Source organism: Protopterus annectens, chromosome 7.part1 (assembly GCF_019279795.1).
Source record: "Protopterus annectens isolate FY-2018-M chromosome 7.part1, PAN1.0, whole genome shotgun sequence".
Taxonomy (NCBI): Eukaryota; Metazoa; Chordata; order Ceratodontiformes; family Protopteridae; genus Protopterus; species Protopterus annectens.
Genome location: NC_056740.1, coordinates 4,435,924 through 4,456,969, shown reverse-complemented (window position 1 = coordinate 4,456,969; position 21,046 = coordinate 4,435,924). Strand labels below are relative to the sequence as shown.

At 40.5% G+C, this 21,046-nt stretch overlaps 1 protein-coding gene across 1 annotated transcript in view; it reads left to right on the top strand.

Moving 5' to 3' along the window:
* Positions 1-21,046, top strand: part of LOC122807521 (solute carrier family 26 member 6-like) — a 1,069,142-nt gene that overhangs the window by 95,835 nt on the left and 952,261 nt on the right. The gene's annotated exons all lie outside the window — the stretch shown is intronic.

Genomic DNA, 21,046 nt, shown 5'->3' with positions numbered 1-21,046 from the left:
CAACATAGGTGGTATGTCCTGTTATCCCTCATCCAGGGCTTTGGGAATATTATCAAAGAACTCTACTAAGTTTAATAAGCAAGATCTACTCTTGACAAAATCAAAATATGTTGGGTCAAGTGTGTTGAAGGTCACATATGTCCCTGTGGATAAGGTCCATTATGATTCTTTTCGTACCCTTGCAGATAAGGCTGGTTAGGTTTATGGGTCAATGGTTTTAGTTACCAGATTGATGTGCATTGCATATTACACAACATGTGATATTAATTTATGTAATGTAGTTGATATATTTGTGGAAAAAGTACTGAGACATCAGGGATACAGTGCATGGAGGAGGCAATACATGGCTGTATTGGAAATATGTGACATATTGTTAAGCAGGGCCCTCAGTTTGTTATGCTTCCACATGTAATTTCATGGCATAAAGAGTAAATGAACCATAAACAGCACTAATAAATGCTAATATTTACTTTTCCATAGTGCAGTGGCAAGCAGTGGGTTTGCACAATCATTGGCAAAGTGTTTGGGCATGTAAGATACACATTTCCATTATTTTTCCTGTTTAGCTAAGCAGTGCTCAAACATGAGACACATTGCTAAAAGTCTGAGAGTTAGTATTAACTCTATGAAACACACTTGCTGCTTAGATGACTCTGTGGTAGCAGGTGTAAATGCATTGATACAGTTCTTTTTCAGCCCAGATAATACTGGGTGTGACTCCAGCTGTATTACTTTTAAATAAACATTGATAATGCAATGACATTATTCTTTATAGTACATTCACCATATTGTTTGTAGTACATTCAGCAAATGTGATTATTCTTTATAGTACATTCACCATATTCTTTATAGTACATTCGGCATTGTGATTGTGTGTGCTGACATAGTGTAGCGAGGTTAAGAGGCAGTGTGCAGAGGTAACCACATCATTGTAGAGCCACTCACCATTGCTTGGCATTGGTGCATGGTGCCAAACTCTGTACAAACATAGAGGCCAAAAAGTGAAGGGATCCATTGCTTTTTCTGGTACTTATGTGTGTTGTGAGTGATTCTATTTTTCGACCAGATTATATATGTTAAAATGGGGTAAATAAGAAAGTGGTGAAATGGTGAGCAAGCAGGGTGTAGAACAAATGGAAAGCAACACATGAATGTGCAGGAGGGAGGTAGGAAAGAACCATAGCTATCCATTTTTTTCAACAGTAAAAACTGATAATATATGCAGAATATTAACAGAATTTGGACTGTCATCTCCAGAGAGAGGGATGACAACAACATAAACATGTATAGCCAATTAGACCAAAGCATGTGTGTCAAGAAGACACTTGTGCGAAATTGAGAGCAATGTATGGAATGATACTGCTTTGTGGGACAGGTACCCATTTTTTTTAATTCAGTAAGAGAGGAATGCAGGGGAAGGGACATAGGTATGTATGGGTCAGGTAAGTTGAGTAGGTAAAGAAGCAAATACAAACAAGAGAAATAAGACAAGACACAAGGACAGTGAGGGACACAAAAAATTGGAGAACAACATGATTGGGCTGAAGGAGAGGACAACACAGGTTCATGTCCATCAAACTTGGAGACAGTGAGAATGGAGTTCTCACCCACTGGGCTTTCATCACTGTCCCTTTACTCCACTGGCAGCTGGAGTGCTTGATATCTTCTCCTCCTATGTACCATGAGGGAGAGCAGCCTCTCCAGCTTGCATAGGTGTGCACCAGTGGTGCGGAGGATGACCCTACACACCAACCCTGGCATCTCCTGGCAGGTGATGAAATCCCACCTCTGTCACTGCTCCCAGAGGGTACCATTGCACCAGCTGCCAGAGAAGTACTACCAGAGGGCACAAGTAGTGCAGTGGCAGCAAAGGCAGTGCAGCCAAGTTGGGACCCAGGTGTGCTGGGCATCAGTGCTGGAGCTGGTGGAAGGGGAAAAGGCTGATCCACTGGGACCTATCTATCTGAACTGTGTAACATTTAGTGATGTGGTACCCATGGATGATATGGAGATATTTTGACAACCCATAATAGAAAATAAAAAACAAGAGATAAGGGTTGGGGTGAGAGAAAAAAGAGATAAAATTAGCACCATCATATGTGACACACAATGCAGTAAAACAATTATACAACTATTTTATTTGAACTATGACATTTAAGTATACGTCCTAACAAATACATACTATAACTACAAATTACTGACAGTAATCCCTGAAATGTGCATATATTGCACATATGCATGTTCCAATTATACAGATTACAGTAAACACCAGGGCATTTGTGCCACTTGTAGAGAGTTTTATTTCATGTAAACATTATTAAAGAAATGCAGTATAGTATAGTTGTGATTTGTGGTTTTTGAACCCACAACCTCTGACGACAGTCTAATACTTGACTCTTAAAGTTGATATGTGCTGTAGAGTAATGCATGCATACTTGCTTTTACAGTTAGGATATGCATGCTTAATTTGCCACAACTGTATAAAAAAATCTATCTTTAACTTAAAAGCTATTATAACATTTCTCTTGTGCTGCATACATATTACTTACTTCCCTCACTCTCCCCATTCAAGCAGAATGAGCTTGTTTACTGAACTCAAGTTCAGCATTAGCTAGGGAAAGAACAGAAAAGAACAGAAGAGCATTATGCATAGCAGTCATGCCTATAATTAGCTTTCTATTGCAAGCACTCTCTTATGATCATAATTACACAGCTGTGGTATGTCTGGAGTCTCAAATTCAATCAACCAATTATTGAGGGTACCCCTTTTATGTCTCTTTAGGTCATTAAAATTATGCCTACACTGCTGTCCAGTGCATGGGATTCCAGTGGCACTGAATACAGCCTGAACCAAATTATTCCACACCTCAGACTTGTACTGGGAGCCAGAGTAGTCCCCCTGCAGAAGCATTTGGCTGTGGCACTTTACCAGGAGTCCAGTCAATAACCTGGACTCCTGGACACCTCATCACTGTGCACTAAACTGTGCACATTCCCTCTCTAACACCAGACATGATTAACACCCAGACTAGAGCAATGGCAACTAATCATTTCTTGCCAATTCCAGTTGTTGTATTTACCACCCAAGCAACAATGCCAACTGAGTGTGCAAGAAATTAAGTGGAGTGTAGCAGTGCCAAGTGGAGGGGAATAAATACTTGAAACTGGAAGGTTACTCTTACACTTGGCCTTAGTTTGAGGGGTGTCTTGTGATGTAGTTTGGAAATATGTATTGAAAATTGGAAGGTAACTGTTAGGTGAGTTTAGTTTGCAGACATGCACTGGGGACATAAATGTCATGACCTGACACATTTGTTTTTGGCTTTATACACTGCTAGAATTGATTTTTAAAGTGTGGGATTCAAACCTAGGCATAAGCAACAAAACATTTTCTTCCACACTGTTGATTTTCCATCTTTGCTACAGAAGAATTGCTTCTCGGACATAGGAATTATTGGTAAATGCAGGTGACAGTTTGAGGTGTTACACATGTATGTGTGTAACCTGACAAGGTTCTTGTATACAGATCCAGTTGTGTATATATGTTATATGACTGTAAAGGACATGCAAGCCCGGATAGCAGAACTATACTTACATAAGTATAGTAGAGAGTACACCTTCAGTCATACATCTGAAAACACAATAATGGTGTCTTATCCCTCATGCATATAATTCACATCAGCTCCACTATCTAAAGTGTTATAAGTAAGAGTGAATATAATGGGAAGTGGAACAACAGTAAAAATATCTGGAATATCCTGTATTTGAACCCAGGACCATGTGTATGGCAGTTGTACACTTGCACTTGTTGCCACAGGAATATTGAAATAATACTGGTCTCTTTTTCAGTTAATTTCAATAAACTGCACTGTCACAACAGTAAAAATAGATTGCACACCCTGTAGTAGAACCCAAGACCATCTGGACTCCAGCCTCACACTTAACACCTGCTGCCACAGGACAGGTTACATGGCATTTCCATAATTTCCTAGTCATTCTGAAGTTGTGTGTGTTAACTGCAATGCAGCACCAATTACTGTGTCTGCTCAGTGCCCAACAGAATTAACTGAATGCATCCAGTTTCAATTTTTGGCTGTCTGGGTCCTGTCTGCAGGTGTTTGGTGACTGCAAGTGTTGGGGAACCTTACTAAATACAGTGCAACACTTAGAAGCATTGTGCTAGGGAAAGCAAAATTTGCAACAATATATCTTTTTTTGACATTAGCACTTTTACAGACACCCTGTCTGCAGGTATTCTGCAGATGTTCTGTTTGCTTCCTGGGTGGGCCACTAGTCTAGTTTGTGCACTGCTAAGCTTTGTGCAAATGAGATAAGCACAGCCAAACTTTGACATTCATTGTCTCCGTTTTCCTCATTTGCGCTAAGCCGCGCAACGAGCAAACACTGGCATTTAAAAAAATGTAAAAATAGTTGAAATGAAGAAAAGTAATCTATGAAATAAACACTACAAAATGCTTGTTAATATTTTTACACAGGCCTGAATTTGAAGTCTCACTCTAATGAACCTTTAGAACACAGGAAGGGTGCCTTATCTCTCTTTGCCACAAAAACAGCTTTGCAGCAGGGAACTGAAATAATTTGGCATGCAAAAAACTGCAACATATTCCACAGTACTAAAAACACGTAACTGTATTTGTGCATGTATTAAGTTTAGATGTAGTGCACTGAGTGATCACACAATCATTTATGAGTATGATTGCAAAAATGCAGCTCTGTCTTACCTCTCTGTGTTTGTTGCTCATTCTTGTCTTATATGACCAGTAATCTGAGACATGCAGTCTGTAAGGCATTCCATGTCCTTGTCCTTAAAATGCATGAGGATATTAACTGGCAATAGTATACAGTTGACAGCAAATGAACAGGAGGTTGGATGTCAATGAACAGAATCTGCAAACTATGTGCTTCTTACTTACATTTCCAGCCTTGATAAAATTACTTCTATACACTTTGTAAGAATAATCTTATACAGCCACTTGATGTAGGGTAGTCTGTATTCCATTAGCAACAAACACTAAAGGAGTTCCTGCACTCTGTTTACATCTGATACACAGAGCCAAGCAGTTGGGATTCAGCAATTCTAATGAGTTCATTCCTAATTTATATATTCACCATGCTAACAGACCTGAATCTACACCATTAAAGATAACCTTGTAGCTAGGGAACCTGAAGATGAGGAGACTTGTTTATGTAGAGAACACAAAAGAAGCTGTTACTCTGGGATATATCTGAAAAGAAGACTACTGAACTGGAGGAGGTATGCTTGCATTTTTCAGCTATACACAACACATGCTGAAATGTCATTAAGAAATATCTGATTCATATTTATATATTAATTAGCAAATTCTGTTATTTGTATGCATTACTTAGAAGTGTATTGATGGCATGGGTGTGTTTGTCAGGGCATTTCACAGGTATACATGACTGGCAATGGCTTAAAATGTAATATTCTGTGATAAATCTGTACACAGCAGGGATAGTTCATTTGATAGCAGTTTTACCATTTTCTGATGGTTTGTTTGCAAAATATGTCATTTGCCTATTTTGGGGATGGGGACCAAAACTGTACTTCTGTTTTGGTACAAACAAGGATATGTTGCTATTGTTACTCTCCTTTACTTTTCATCCAGCTTTGCTTTGTGTGTGAATGTAATATGTTACAACCACACAATTCCTGTTGTTCATATTTCAGATATCTATACTGTTTTATGTTTCTCCAGTCTGTAATACTGAAATGCTACCGTTTCTCTTTTATCTGGGAACAGGTATTTTGTAGTTATGCGATACTTATGTGTATTCTCCTTCTGTTGTCTTTTAGGTCATCTAGTACTTTGGCACCAGGCATCTCAATCCCAGAACCCCCCCCCCTTTCAGTGACCCTGAGAATGAGGTCATTGTGAAAGCTTTTAGGTGTCATGGTGGATTTCAACTTGAGAGGGGACATGGAGATATGTCAGGTAGAATGCAAATTGGGCAGCAGATAGTTGTTGATGTGACTGCAGTAGGAGGTCACAACAGGACATATGCTGGGGTGTGACATAGGGCCAATGACATGATTTCATCTGCACAGAAGAGAGCAGCTGCAGTGGCCCGTGACTGGATGGGTACAAAGAGGCATACTTCAGAGCCACCACTAACAGCAAATGAAGAGTTGCTGTCCACTGTCAGGGATCCAGACAACTCCCAGGAAGTGCAGAACAGCATGTCCTTGGCATTGGTGCTACTGTTTCAAGGACAAATATGTCCCAGGAGGAGCTTCCAGGTAGGCTTATATATCTCAGTTGTTAAATGCTCTTGTATAGTAAAATATTTATATAAATTCATTAGTTCCATTTAACAAGACATTTGTTGAGGGGGATTATAGATTTACTTATTTATTTATTTACAGTTTGTTTGCCAGGATAGTCCATTGGGCCAAGAAGAGCCTATTTTCAATGGAGTCCCAGGGAGAAAAGCTCCATAAAAATATCATACAATATAAGCAAATCATTTAACATTAAGTAATACAGTAATACAGGTCAAGAACATTGTCTAAAACATTACAGTTTAAAGTAGAAATGTAAACAAGAAAACTTAAAAAATTAGTAAATATTCACAAATACATTTGTTTACACAATGGAAATATAACAGTAGAGGCAAAAGAGCTTCACATAGATATCATATCAGAATTATAGTAGGGTAGGGGGACAAGAGGAATTAAGTGTAGAAGTAAGAAAAGAGGAAAAAGTAAGAAGAAGTAGTGTAAAAGTAAAGGAGTGGAGAGAAAAGTGGTTAAGAGGCAGTGTAGCTCAGTATGGAGAATGAGAAATAGAGCATGAGTGAGAGTGAGAAAACAGGGTATAATTCAAATGTATGTGTGGTGAGAGCAGGCACATTCCCAGATGGATGTGAGATGGAAATGAAGCAAGGTCTTAAAGGTAGAGTGAGAATGAAACAACAGGATATAATGCAGAGTGGTGTTATGTGGGGCTGAGAGCAGGAAAATTCCCAGAGGGATGTGAGATGGGAATAAAGCAATGTCTTAAAGGTAGAGTAGTTATGAGTGGTACAAATAAAAGGTGGCAGGGAGTTCCAAACTTGTGCTAGAGAAAAGGATAGTAGATGTTTGCCTGTTGGACAGGCAGGCTTGTGCAGTTCAATCAGATTCTGGTTACTGGATCTTAGAATTCTATCAGGTAGATGCATTTTGGGACAGAAGGCAAGGGAGGGGCAGAGAGAGGGATTGATGATAAGTTTGTGAGCATGAGTAAGTTGAATATAGGTAAGATGATTGGGCAGTTCTAACCAATTTAGTTTGAGTAGGGCATTACAGTGGTGGGTGGAGGATTTGTAGCCAGTAGCGAACTTAGAAATGTTGTTGTAACAGGAAGATAGTTTTGGCTTTAGAGAAGACTGAAGGTTAGTAAGAAGTGGGGCACCTTATAAGAGGGAAGGAATGAGGTATGTGGTAGATATAACAAACTTAGTAGATGGAGTGAGGTAGCGGTTTTGGTGGTAAAGCATACCAAGTTTCTGGTGGGTTTTCTTGACATTAGCTTGTAGGTGGGTATCCCACTTAAACTGTTCATGAATGAGGACACCTAGAAGTTTGGCATTGGATACTACCTCAAGAGAGGTATTGTTTTGGCTGGTAATGGCAAATGAGTTCTTCTCTATAGTGGTGTTTTTTTGAAGGGGTAAATATCATGAGTTTAGTTTTTGACACATTGAATGCTAGGTGATTTTCTAACATTGAGTACTCAGTAGAAGAGAAGGCATCTTGGGTTAATTTTAAGAGAGTAGAGGTGAAGGTGGCAGAACAGATGATCATAGAGTCATCTGTGTTTTGGATAAGTTTAGCATTAGGGATGCTCTGGTGGAAGTAATTTATGAAAACATTGAACAGTAAGGGACCTAATATGGAACCCTGGGAATCACCTTTAGGAGTATTAAGGAAGGAGGAGGTGGATTTTTTCCATTTGACAGCTTGTTGTCTGTTGGACAGATAACTAGTGAACCAGTTGATAGAAGAGAAGGATAGATTAAGATTAGAGAGTTTGGATAACAGAAGGTTATGAGAGATAGTATTGAAGGCATTGGATAAGTCCAGAAGGAGGGTAGACAATAGGCAGCCAGAATCACAAGCTTTATTGATGGTTTCGAGGAAGGAAAGAAGAGTGGTGGTAGTACTGTGCCAGGTCTAAATCCATGTTGTGTGGGGGTAAGCAGGTGGTTATCTATGAAGTAGGGTAAAAGTTGTAGGTGAATGCATTTTTCTAGAACTTTTGAGATAGGGGATAAGATGGCGATAGGCCAGAAATTGGGAATAATGTTGTTCTTGCCCCCTTTATGAAGGGGAATAATAAAGGCCTTTTTCCAGAGCTGGGGTGCACAGACTTCTTGGACTGACCAATTTATTAGAATGGAGATGGGGAAAGCGATGGCTTTGGCAGCTATTTTTAGGAAGTAGGAAGGAAGGTAATCAGGGGTGTTAGAGCATGGTTTAAATTTCAGAAGGAGTTTTTTTATGGTAGAAATAGGGATGGGTTTGATGGAGAGGGGAGGGGATTGGGAGGTGGTAGTGTTTGGGGAGGAAGAGATAGGAGAAGGTGAAGATGAAGCATTGTGGAGGAAGGTTGTTGTTAGTTTGGCTAATGAATCAATAAAGAAGGAATTAAATTGGTTGGTTAAGGCCAGGTCGGAGGCTTTTAGATCAGGACAGGGGTTGTCTTTCTTGCCTGGATTGAGGCAGGTGGTGATACCCTTCCAGAACTTTTAGGGTTAGTCTTGTGGTTATTTTGAAGCATGGAGAAGTAGGATTTATGGTTGGATACAATAAGTTTTTGTTTAACTTTGTTGCAAAGTAGTTTATATTCATTCAGGGTGGTGGGAGTTTTATATTTCTGGTAGTATTTCCAGGCTTTGTCTCGGAAACGCATGACAGTTGTAGTTTCTTTGGTTAACCATGGGACAGTGTTACTTTTAATTATTTTGGTTTTGGAGGGAGCAAAGCTATTCAATAGGTTTAACAATGTTGTATTGAAGTAGGCAACAGCATTATCTAGGGAGAGGGTTTGTAGAGGGCTCCAGTTTATGTATTTTAGAGAGTTAGAGAAGGTATCAGGGTTGAAGTTTTTTAGAGAGCGTGTAGAGATGTAAGTATGGGATAGTTCTAAGGAGGAGGGAAGGAGATGAGCAAAAGAGAGAAGATGATCACTAAGAGAGTCAAGGAGGGTACCACTATCAGAGAAGTAGTGGGGGTGAGAAACCAGAATCTAGTCAAGACTACTACCAGAGGAGTAGTCCTTGGAGGGCCTGGTAGTAGAGTTGATTAGTTGTGAGAAGTTATATAAGTTTAGGTTTAGGGTGTTTGTATGAGATTGAATGGTGGTCCAGTTAATATAACATCACTGAGGATTATGGTCTCAGTGCTAATGTTAGTAGAGAACCAGGAGAAGATATCCTCAAGAATGGGGATATTGTCTCCAGGAGGAATGTAAAGAGTGGCCATGCATATATGTTTGTGTCTATTCATCTGAAGTAGGGCTAAAGTTAGTTCGGCATTAGTGAACTGGGAAATGGGTTTGGTATAGTGAGTAACTGAAAGGGAGGAGTAGTAGAGAAGAGCTACTCCACCACCTTTCTCATGGGTCCTGTCATTTCTAATGATATGATAGTTGGGGGATGATTTTGGAGTCTTTAATGTGGGGTATTAGCCATGTTTCAGAGATTGACAGGATGTCTAGGTGATTATGGAGAAGCCAAGCATGGACGTTAGGAATTCTGTTACATAAACTTTGAGCATTCAATGTAGTGAAAAGAAGGGATTTACTGGTTAAGGGGAGAGTAAGTAGGGGTGCATTTGACTGCTGAGAGGGAGAGGGGCTGGGGTTAGGGTGAATGTCACCAGAGAGAAGGATGGTAATAAGTTGACGGATGTGGGAAAAAAGGTATTTAGAGTGGTGCTTAGTGTCTGGTTTGAGAGTCAGATAATGTGTTGAGATAGGGTTGATTGGGATTGGAGACAAGTAGCTGTGGACAGAGATAAGTTTGTAAGGGAAAAGGAGACAGTTATTGAAGAAGTAGAGGTAGAGAGATATGAAGGTTGAGGAGTGCTTGTCATGTATGGGGTATGGACAGTTGTATGAAAAGGGAGAGAGTAATTAGTATTAGGAGGACTTGTGAGAAGGTTAAGGCAGGATATAGAGACAAGAAGAAGTCTTAGGGTTATAAAGGAGGAAGGTTTTAGAAGCATAATGGTTAATCAGTATTTCAAGCTATGGGAGGATATATAGTTGAATGGAGAGTAGAATGGGCTAGTCCAAATGTGGGTAGAAGCTGAAGAGAGGTGGGAGTGGAGCTAGTAGGAAGGAGAGGAGTGGATGAATATGATGTGGAGGAGGGTGAGGAGAATTGATTGGACTATATGGAGGTGGGAGTGGTTTTATGGCTATATGTGTAGAGGTAGTAGGGGTGGGTGGGAATTGAGGGCAGGGTAGGGGAGCAGAGTGCAGCCCGGCGGGTGAATGCAGCAGGTAGAGCTGAGGAGAAGGAAGGTGACTTACCAAATACAATCAATGAATTGGATGAAATGCATGGAGCTAGAGAGCAAGCTTGGAAGTAATGGGACATAGGGATGAAAAGCTAGGCCAAATGCAGAAAAGTAGAGCTAAAACTGTCAATAGGAAGAGAATTCACTAAGCTGAAATACTAATACAGAATAGGGCTGCTGTAGGTTAAGTTTAGGAATGGGGAGTGGGTGAACACTGCCGCCTAGTAGCACATGTGTAAATGATTACTAGGATATTCCAGAAATGGGCAAGGGAGTGAGAAGAAGATCAGGGAGTAAAGAGAGGAATGTAGACTGCAGTAGGCTGCTAGCAAATGCGTGGCAGATCACTTGACTAAGATGACTTTGGCAAAAACAGTAGAAAAAATACAACAATTGAGTTACATACACACTGTTGGTCTTGCAGGGAGGCTGTATGGTTACAAAGCACTGCAGAAATCCTGTTTGGTTGTTCTTTCAAGGGCGGTATGCCAGGATGACATGCAGTACAGTGGGAAGTGTCTAGGGAGGTAAAAAAGCAACACTAGCAAACTGTAATGGAGAAAAAATAAAATTGATTATAGTATTTTTGCTAGTAAAAGGAGGGAAAAATACAGCTAGGCAGTTCAGTAGAATTGGTAGAGGATGTCCAGAGGATAAGCATAGTGTGAGAGTGTGTGCATATAGGAAAATGAATTCGGAGGGAAAAGGGAAGAAAGGACAGAGAGGTGCAGCAGATGAATAAGATAAAAAATTGAGGTACAGGTAATGTATACAATTAAAGCAGTTACAGCACAGTAAAATGCAATAGCACTGGAAGGGTTACAAAATAAAACACAGCAGCAGTTACAGCTCAGAAAGTGCACCAGTAAATGGAGGGTACAAGTTAAAGAACAGTTCAATATGAGTCTGGGCACTGCATTTAAACATTGTTTTTTTTTCTCTGTAAACAATTTAAAGAATGCACACTGACTACAATGATAAAGGGAATACGAGCAGAAACTATAGCTCAAAACTTTTATAACTGGCTATAAAAACTGCCTGTGGTACTTGAAAAATAAAAAGAATAGTAATAAAACCACTAGCTTGTACAGCTTTATGACTAGCAGGTATCTGTACTCATATTAATAGCCTAACTGGTAGCGTGTGTGTTGAGCTATACCGTTAATTAAGCACAATCACATTTTGAGCCCAAAAACCACTCCGAATAGTACAGAGCTGAAATAGGTAAAAAATAATATTCAAGTGTCAGAAGCACTATTTTTAAGCTAACAATTTAAGCTAGGTTAATGACAACACTTACCAAAAAGCGAAGCCAGCAGCCTACAGCAGAACAAGACAGGAATGGCTCAGGGGAATTTATAAATGACGCCACAGGTATTAGCATCACTATATAGACTTTGGTACAGAATGTAGGTAAGAAAAGGGGAAGGGGCAGGGAAAGTAGGCAGGAAAGAGTGAGAGGTAACAGAAAAGGGAGAGGGGATGTTAGGTAGGAGCGCAGTGGAAAGAGATGGAGCCGAGGAGAAGGAAGGTGACTTACCAAAAACAATTAATAAAGTGGAGGAAAGGCATGGAGCTAGAGAGCAAGCTCAGAGGTAAGGGGATACAGGGATGAAACGCTGGGCCAAATACAGAAAAGTAGAGCTAAAACTGTCAATAGGAAGAGGGCTGATGTAGGTTATGTTTAGGAATGGGGAGTTGGTGAACACTGACACCTTTTGGCAAACGTGTAAATGACTACTATGATATACCAGAAATGGGCAAGGGAGTGAGAAGGAAATCGGGGAGTAAAGAGAGGAATGTAGACCATAGTAGGCTGCTAGCAAACGTGTGGTGGAGCATTTGACAAAGATGACTTTGGCAAAAACAGTATTGTTAGTATATACTATAATATAATATATATTACACACACACATATATATATATATATATATATATATATATTTATATATATATATATATATATATATATATATATATATATATATATATATATATATATATATATATATATACATATTTATATATGGGTTCACTACATAATGTCGAAATTTTGAAATATCGAATTTCAAAATCTCGACACTATGTAGACGAAACCCCTAAATACCAAAAGACCAGGCATGATGTTGAATTGATAATTGCACCTTTGACTTATATTGGTCTTAGAAAGTTAGACAGTTGATAGCATCAAACCTTTTTTGTATAATTATTGTTAATGATCTTGTGAGTGTTGTGAAGTCTGAAACTGAAATGTACCTCATTACCTTCAAATGTCTCTTTTTAATGATTTTCGGTACAAACGTATGGTGCTAAACTTAGGACATGTGGAGACCATCAGTACTTTTGAGAGGTATCACTATGTGAATCTTTGATACCTGAGGCCTACTACTTAATAATGGACACATATAAGTCAAATAAGTCTCTGTGTCACATGTTAAGGTAATTTTTGTACAAATCACCCACCTTTTGCTTGTTTATACTAACAAGTAACAAAATGCAAGGATATGCCAGTCATTCATATTATTGCACAATACACTCCTGGTTCAGCACTTACTTTGTAAATCAAGCAGTTGTAACAGTTTTAGTTTAAGGCTGACCTTGCCTGATGCTAGCAGTACATAGCCATTACATGGTTAGGTAAAGGTTGTGAGCAATGTCTGGCATCAGTGTTACTATATGTATGTGCATATGAGAAAGGTTTTAGCCCCTTATATGGAGAGTGTATGTGCTATTCATTGCCTCTTAGTCAATGTGAGGGAATATTGTGCATGCCAACATCTGCATACACCCACAGTAGTTGCTGGTTCCCCCTCTGACTCCTCTCCTGCGCGTGACTGTGGTGACCATGTCATTGGTGTTGAGATGTGTGCCCCTTCCCCTTGTTGATCCTGCTGAAGCTGTGTTCTCAGGATGATGTTGTGTAGCATGGCACATACAGTGAATATTTCATAACATGTATGTCGATTGCACTGCAGGGCTCCCTAGATGTATCTAGGGACTGGAACCATGACTTCAGCAGCCCAAACATATGCTGCATTATATTTCTGGTTTGAGTGTGTGCCTCACAGGGTGTGTATGCATTTCTGATGAGCATCATCAGCCACGGTTCCAGTGCATAGCCTGAACTCCCCAGTAAATGACTCTGTGGGATATCACCCCTAGTGAACAGTGATACAGTTGGGAGGTGTGCCAGATATGTGACTCGTGGTAAATGCCTGGGTTCCCAACACACATTCAAGATGATTCCCTTGGCATTACACACAACTTGGCAGTTAGAGTGGAAGACCTTCCTATTTATGCAGAGCCTTCCCTGTTCCCTGGGTGGTGCATTAATTTCTATGTGTGTGCAATCTATGGCACCCAGTACTTCAAGGTAGTGTGCTACAAGGTAAAACATGCTACAAGGTAAAACTCCTGCATATTTCTGGCCTTATCCTAAGGAGTACAGGGACAATATATGTGGTCACTAACATGTTGGAGCATAGCATTCAGGAATTGATGGAGGATCCTGGATACTGATGTGACACCCCCAGCATATCCCCTGTTGGTCTCTGAAAGGCACCTGTCACTAAAGTTCTAAGTGCTACACATACCTTTGTATTCACTGGGATGGGTTTCCCTCAGTTTGCCCTGGCTCTGAGTTGAGGATGACAGAGGTGGAAGAGTTCCTGTAGTGTGTGCCTAGCCACCCTGTAGCGCTCTACATTTTCCACATCATGTAGATTGTGATAAGTTAACCAGGTCTGAAAACTCTTCTCCTTCTTGGCCTTGGTCTATTAGCAGCAGAGCAGCAGCACAGACTCCAGTCTATTGCACATATACATGAATAAAGCAACAGCAGCCCTTAACATTGTTTCTGTGTAGACTGCTTTCAGTGGCTGTATTCCAGTAGGATTTGGAATTTGCAGGGAAAGCCAGCACTGAGTCTACACAGTTGCTTTATAGCATGTTGAATAGTTCCTCCATCTTGGATTGATTGACTAGCATGCTATTCAGCTGCTTATGCTGTAATTAGCATGCTATGATGTTTACCTTGTTTGCACAGCTCTACATACCATGTAGAGACACTTATTGAATCCAAATCAGTGTGCTACTGTGTGTGCTACATGGCAAGACAAGCACACTGTGTAAACGGACCATGTAGGCTTTATTGAATCTAGCTAATGTCTGGTAGGTTCCATTCCCTGGAAGGTTTTTACAATCTTAAGCAACTGTTACTTCTGAACGTACATTTTGAATAATTTCCTTACTAATGTTGTTGAATCAATATTATTCCTGCCTGTTTCTGGTAAATTTAAGTCCCCAGCTCTCCCTCTTGTGTTTCATGCAAGAAATGTATGAATTCCTCTAGGTCATCAGCACTTGACCCTGGTGGTCTATGCACTCCAATAATAGTTATATGTTCCAGGGGTGTTTTTGTTGTCACAGTTGCACAGTCTATAGTATTGGTGTTATCACTGAACATGGGGTCTATATTAATTCAGCGAAAGACGTATTCGATGAATACATCTTTATTGATCACCAACCACCAAAATTCACTTCAGCGAACCGCAAAATTTTTTCCATGATTTGGAAACACTAACCCACCAACCGTCTGGAACACACAACACACTAAATCAAATGCACCCAAGTGGAGGGTTCACCCCCCCACACACACAATCCACACACCCCACAACCCCCTAACTATATATTCCAACTCTGAGATCGCACTACAGTGGCAAAAAGGGCAAAGTTGAGATGATGGCCAAGTGTTTCCGAACTGTGGAAAAAATTCTGCTGTTCATTGAAGTGAATTTCGGTGTCTGGTGATCGATGAAGACGTATTCATGGAATACATCTTTCACTGAATGAATATAGATCCTTGAACATGTAATAATCACAGGTCTCATAACTATCTTTAATCCCTGTCATATCACCTCTACCTGATTTTTTGTTAGAATGTCTGTTATAATGAAAACATTTATACCCTGACAGAACTAGTTTCCATTCATTGTTGTTTAACCATGTTTCACAAACAGCAAACAGTAACAACATCAATCTTGTGTAAAACGTAGAAAATTTTCCAATTAAAAAAATTATTATTAGTGCTCCGAGCACTGACAACCATCAGAGATGCACAAAATCTTGTCTGTGAACTGTTACATTTTTGACTTAGCAAAAATCCTGCCTAGTGTTTGTCAAATATTGCAAAATATCTGCTGCAAAAATTCTCTTCCCTGATCTTAGCAAATGTGCACCATCTTGTCTGAACATGTGTGCCAAAACTAGGCTTGGATGCTCTACACATTTCCATCTTTTTAAAACTGGACATTTTTCCATGTAGGTATTTACCCAAAATATCTTTTCATTCACAATGACCTGATTATCCTTTCTATGTATGATTTGTGAAAAATATGTCCTAAAACCAGTACAAACTATACTATCTAAGAGGGCTGTAAGTTCCAATCTAACAGTCAGAGCTTCCTTGTGGATGCGATCGCTTGTACTGACATGAATGAAAACAGATCTGTACTTCCTTACATTAAGGTATTCCAAGGCTTGTCTCTCATCTTCTATTTTTGCTCCTTTCAAGCATAACTCTATCCAATTTTCATTATCTTCTCTGCAAATGTAAGTATCAGTTCCTCTAATAATTAAATCTTCAGTTGCAAGAATATCTTTTCTGACCAGATCTGAAGAATCTTCAACTTCTAATACAATAATATCTGCTCTATCAATTGTTACAAAGGAATGATCTTTGTCACCATTAATCTTAGTAATTCCACTGTTTTCATTGCATATTAAATTTGCAAGCATACATCTCTCATCCGGCCGGCTTTTCACATCCACAGTTTGAGCAATGAAGTCAACATCTGTCTTTCTCTTCTTTTTTCTTACAATAAGGTTCTTCAGTCCATCCACGATCAGTTTTTATTTCTTCCTTTTCACCTGCCCCTTACCTCTTTTTTCTACCTTCCCTTTCGGAAAAATTATGCCTTTTTTTGTAGACTGAAGGTTTTCTGATAGAAAGAATTTATTATTTCTTGTTATTTGTGCATTATATAACAAAGCAGTGTCCTTTCTACTATGTATTCTCTTTACTTTACAGACATTTCAGTTTCTTTTTCTACCGTGTTATTTGTAATGAACTTCTTCCTTTCTTTCTTTTTTGTTTGTCTTTTAAACACTCTGAATCCTCAAATTGCTGAATACCTGCATCCAGAATTCCAAATTTGTCAGGGGCATTGCCTTGTTTCACAGGGGTTAAATGATTTTTACAAACAATAGACACATCATTTCCTAAATGTGTTCCATTTTCTCTTTGCCTAACATTATTTATCTCATCATTCATAGGTTCATAGGTAAGTACTAGGCTATTGGCCATAGGGCCTAAACAAGCCTAGCCATAAAGGTACCCTGTCTTTTGCCACCCAAGAAAATTATTTTCCTGTGCCCCTGTCAAATAGAGCTGCAGAAGTGATCACTAAGGTGAATTTCCTATTTCCCATCCAGTCATCAAGATTTTTCTTGAAGAGTGCTAATGAGGAGCTTTGTTTGATATAGATAGGTAGTTTGTTCCAGAGTATGGAAAGTCTCTGGGACAGGAATCTATCCCTCCAGCATGTTCTGTTTATTGTGGTGAAAAGGTTTAGGTCCCTAGAGCATGTAGCTTGGAGGGATTAGGATTTCTTTAAGCGGAGCATGTCCAACAGCTCTGGGTTTGACATAGCTTTGTATGTTAGGCAGAGATCACCTCTGAGTAGGTGATATGTAATGGAGTAAAGCTGGAGTTTTTTGAGACGATCTGCATAGGGCATCTGTTTGAGGCTGGTAATCCTCCTTGTGAGGTATTTATGTGGCCTTTCCAGTTGTTGTAGATGTCTTGTGAGGTACATACAAAAAGGGGCATTGTACTTTATAATGGGTCTAATGAGTGATGAGTAGAGGGGAACACTGACCTCCTTTTTCTTGAATGAGAAACCTTTTGTGATGAGGTGTGCCACGTAGAAGGATTTCCTTAGTACTGTGGTGATGTGATTATCAAAGGAGACACTACTTTCCACCTGTGTCCCAAGGTCTCTTATCATACATTCGGTGTTAAGTAGACTACCGCCTATGTGGTAGTTCATAGGTACAGAGTTTTTACCAAAGGGGATGACAATGCACTGGGCTTGAGGCCATGGCTTTGACAACCGCCATCTGACTCAGTGAGGCCCTTTTGTAGGATGTCCACATCATTAGGGGTTTCAATTATGGCTCCTAGTTTGCAGTCATCTGCGAACTTCATTAGCCAAAGACCTTCTCTGTTAGCCTGTACTTCAGAGAAGTAGATACCAAACAGGAGAGGACCCAGGACTGATCCCTGTGGTACTCTACTTGTCACTGGTCTGAAGTCAGATTTGGACTCTGCTACTTTCACAGTGTGGGTTCTGTCAGTGAGCCAGATGGCAACCCATCTTGTGACATAGAGAGTTATACCTAGTTTAGTGAGTTTATCTATAATTCCAGAGTGGGGGATGGTGTTGAATGCCTGGGCGAGATCTAGATAGGCTAGGTGAACCACCTTACCCTTGTCTATGGCTTTGGTGACTGCTTCAAAGAAGTCTACCAGGTTTAGGAGACATGCCCTGCCTTTTACAAAGCTGAACTGGGTGGGGTCCAGAGTTTAGAGATTACCAATGTCTTTGTTTATAAGTTCCATGATGATATGTTCATAGGTTCATAGGTTCATAGGTTCATACTAGGCTATCTGCCCTGGGGCAATTATAAGCCTAGCCCGATTCTGTATGGCTTATGCCACCCCTTGATTTGAGTATACTGTGCCCTTTTTAAGGTTTAGTTTACTGTGCCTCTGTCTAATAGTGACACGGGAGTAATCCCTGGGACAAACCTACGATCCCCCATCCACCTATCGAGATTCTTCTTGAAGAGATTCAGTGAGGTTCTCTGCCTCACATGAACTGGAATTCTATTCCAGAGTGAAGGGAGCCTCTGGGTTATGAACCTGTCCCTCCAGCAAGTTCTATTTATTTCTGTGCTGAGGTTCAAGTCCCTCGAGCGTGTGGCTCTAAGGGATTTAGATTTATTGAGGTGGAGCATGTCCATTAATTCTGGATTTGATATAGCTTTGCATGTCAGGCATAGATCGCCTCGAAGTAGGCGGTATGCAACTGAGTAGAGCTGGAGTTTTTTTAACCGAGCAGCATATGGCATCTGTTTGAGACCCTTGATCCTCTTGGTGAGATACTTTTGGGGTCTTTCCAATTGCTGCAGGTGTCAGGTAAGGTACATCCCAAAAGGGGCATTGTATTCTATGATGGGCCTGATGAGGGATGAGTAAAGGGGCACGATTACCTCTCTTGATCTAGATGTGAAACCCTTCGTGATGAGTTGGGCTATGTAGAAGGTCTTTCTAACCACTTTGGCAATGTGGTTTTCAAAGGAGAGATTGCTATCAACTTGGGTCCCCAGGTCCCTAATAACTTTCTCAGTACTTAATGAGTTTCCGCCTATGTGGTAATTTGTGGGCACATTATTTTTGCCAAAGGGTATGACTATACATTTTTTGGCATTTAGCTTTAAACCATGGCACTGGCACCAGTTATCTGTCTCTGTGAGACCTTTTTGAAGGATGTTTGTGTCAGCTGGAGAGTTGATTATGGTGCCCAGTTTGCAGTCGTCTGCGAACTTGGTGAGCCATAGTCCTCCCACGTTTGCCTGTACCTCTGAAAAGTATGTTCCATGGCCTTGCAGACTAGGCTCATCAGGCTAATGGGGCGGTAGTTCCCGGGGTCCGTGGTGGCGCCCCCATTTGTGGAGTGGGATAACTGTCGCTGTGCGCCATTCAGTGGGCACAAAGCCTGAGGTGAGGCTATGATTGAACATGGTACTTAGGTGGGGTGCCAGTTCATTCTGTAGTTCATGTAGAACGTAGCCTGGGATGTTATCAGGTCCCATGGATGCTGTGTTCTTGGCTTTGTAGAGTGTGATTTTTACCTGTGCAGTCGTGATTACAGGTACTTTGTATTCTTCTGGTATAAAGATAGGCCTTTTAGGGGGTGAGAGGGGAGTAAAGTTAGCACTGAACCTATCTGCCAGGATGTTGGCAATATCAGTTGGTTCTGTATAATTAGTGCCATTGTGCTGTAGCTCAGAGAAGATCTCAGTGTTGCCACTGAGATTTTTGACATAGCTATAGAATGCTTTGTGGTTGTCTTTATAATCAATGGCAATTTTGTTTTCATAACTAGCTTTGGAGGATTTTATGAGGGATCTCAGCTTCTTACTGAGGCTGACCAGGGAGTTCCTCCAATCATGGGATTTTACTCTTTATTGCAACAGTTTCTTTCTTCTATTGTAGAGTTTGCTTATGGCAGGGGACCACCAAATTGGCTTATTTTTTTTGGAGGATAGCATCTTGGTTCTGTTAGGGATAGCACAATCCATGCACTCGTGTAAGTGGTTATAAAGTACATTTGTGTAGGATTCAACAGTCATACCTCTATTGTCCATCTGCATGGGTGTCATAAAGTTTGCCACTTCTGTCTTAAGAAGCGTGAAGTTGGCTTTGGAGAAATTTTTTACAGTGGTTTCCCTAATGGGGGGTGGGGGCAGGATGTGGATGTCTAGGGTGATTAGCTTGTGGTCAGATCTGACCAACGAGGAACTAACCTCTGGTGTGGAACACCGGTCGCCCATGCTGATAATGACCAGGTCTAGGCTATTGCTGCCCCTGGTGGGGATGAGGATAAGTTGATCCAAGGCATTGGAATTTATGAATTCCACAAAGCATTGAGCAAAAGAGTTGGTACATGAGTAGTTTTCCCAGTTAATGGTGGGGTTGTTGAAATTGCCCATTATTAGGGTGTTGGGTTCTTCCCTAATATTTTTCATTGTAAGAAATGAGGATTGGGAATCTTGGGGCATGGTGGGGGATCTGTAGCAAGCTACAATTTGGATTGCGGTCTTGCCCAGAGTTAGTTGCACTTGGATAATCCCGGATGCATTATGCTGAGCAAGTAGCTTGGAGGTGTGGATATCCTTAATGAATATGGACATGCCTCTGCCTTTAGTGTTTCAGTCCAGGTTAGGTGGCTGAAAGGTGTGGTATGAATTATAGCCTAGTAATGCAGGGGTGCTGTCTGGAGCCTTGAACCAAGTCTCTGTCACTGCACAGATGTCGATGTTCTCCATTTTAAGGAGTGCCTTGAGTGAGTGTACTTTAAGGTTTAGACTTCTAGCATTGAGTAGCATTACCCTCAGATTTTGCTTGCTTTTACCTGTTACGGTGGTGAATTTGTCATTTGAACCTTGCCTAAAAAGGCACTATAGGGGTGGCATGAGCCTTAGCCAGTATCCGGAATCCCAAGAGCGACAGGTGCAGGCCATCTCTGGCAAAGCATCATGGTCTGTCGATCTTGTCATCCCAGGCAGACAGAAACTGGATCCCATTAGAATGACACCAGAAGCTTTGCCAATTGTTGAAGTCAATCATTTTGTCCTTGTACTGTGGTATCA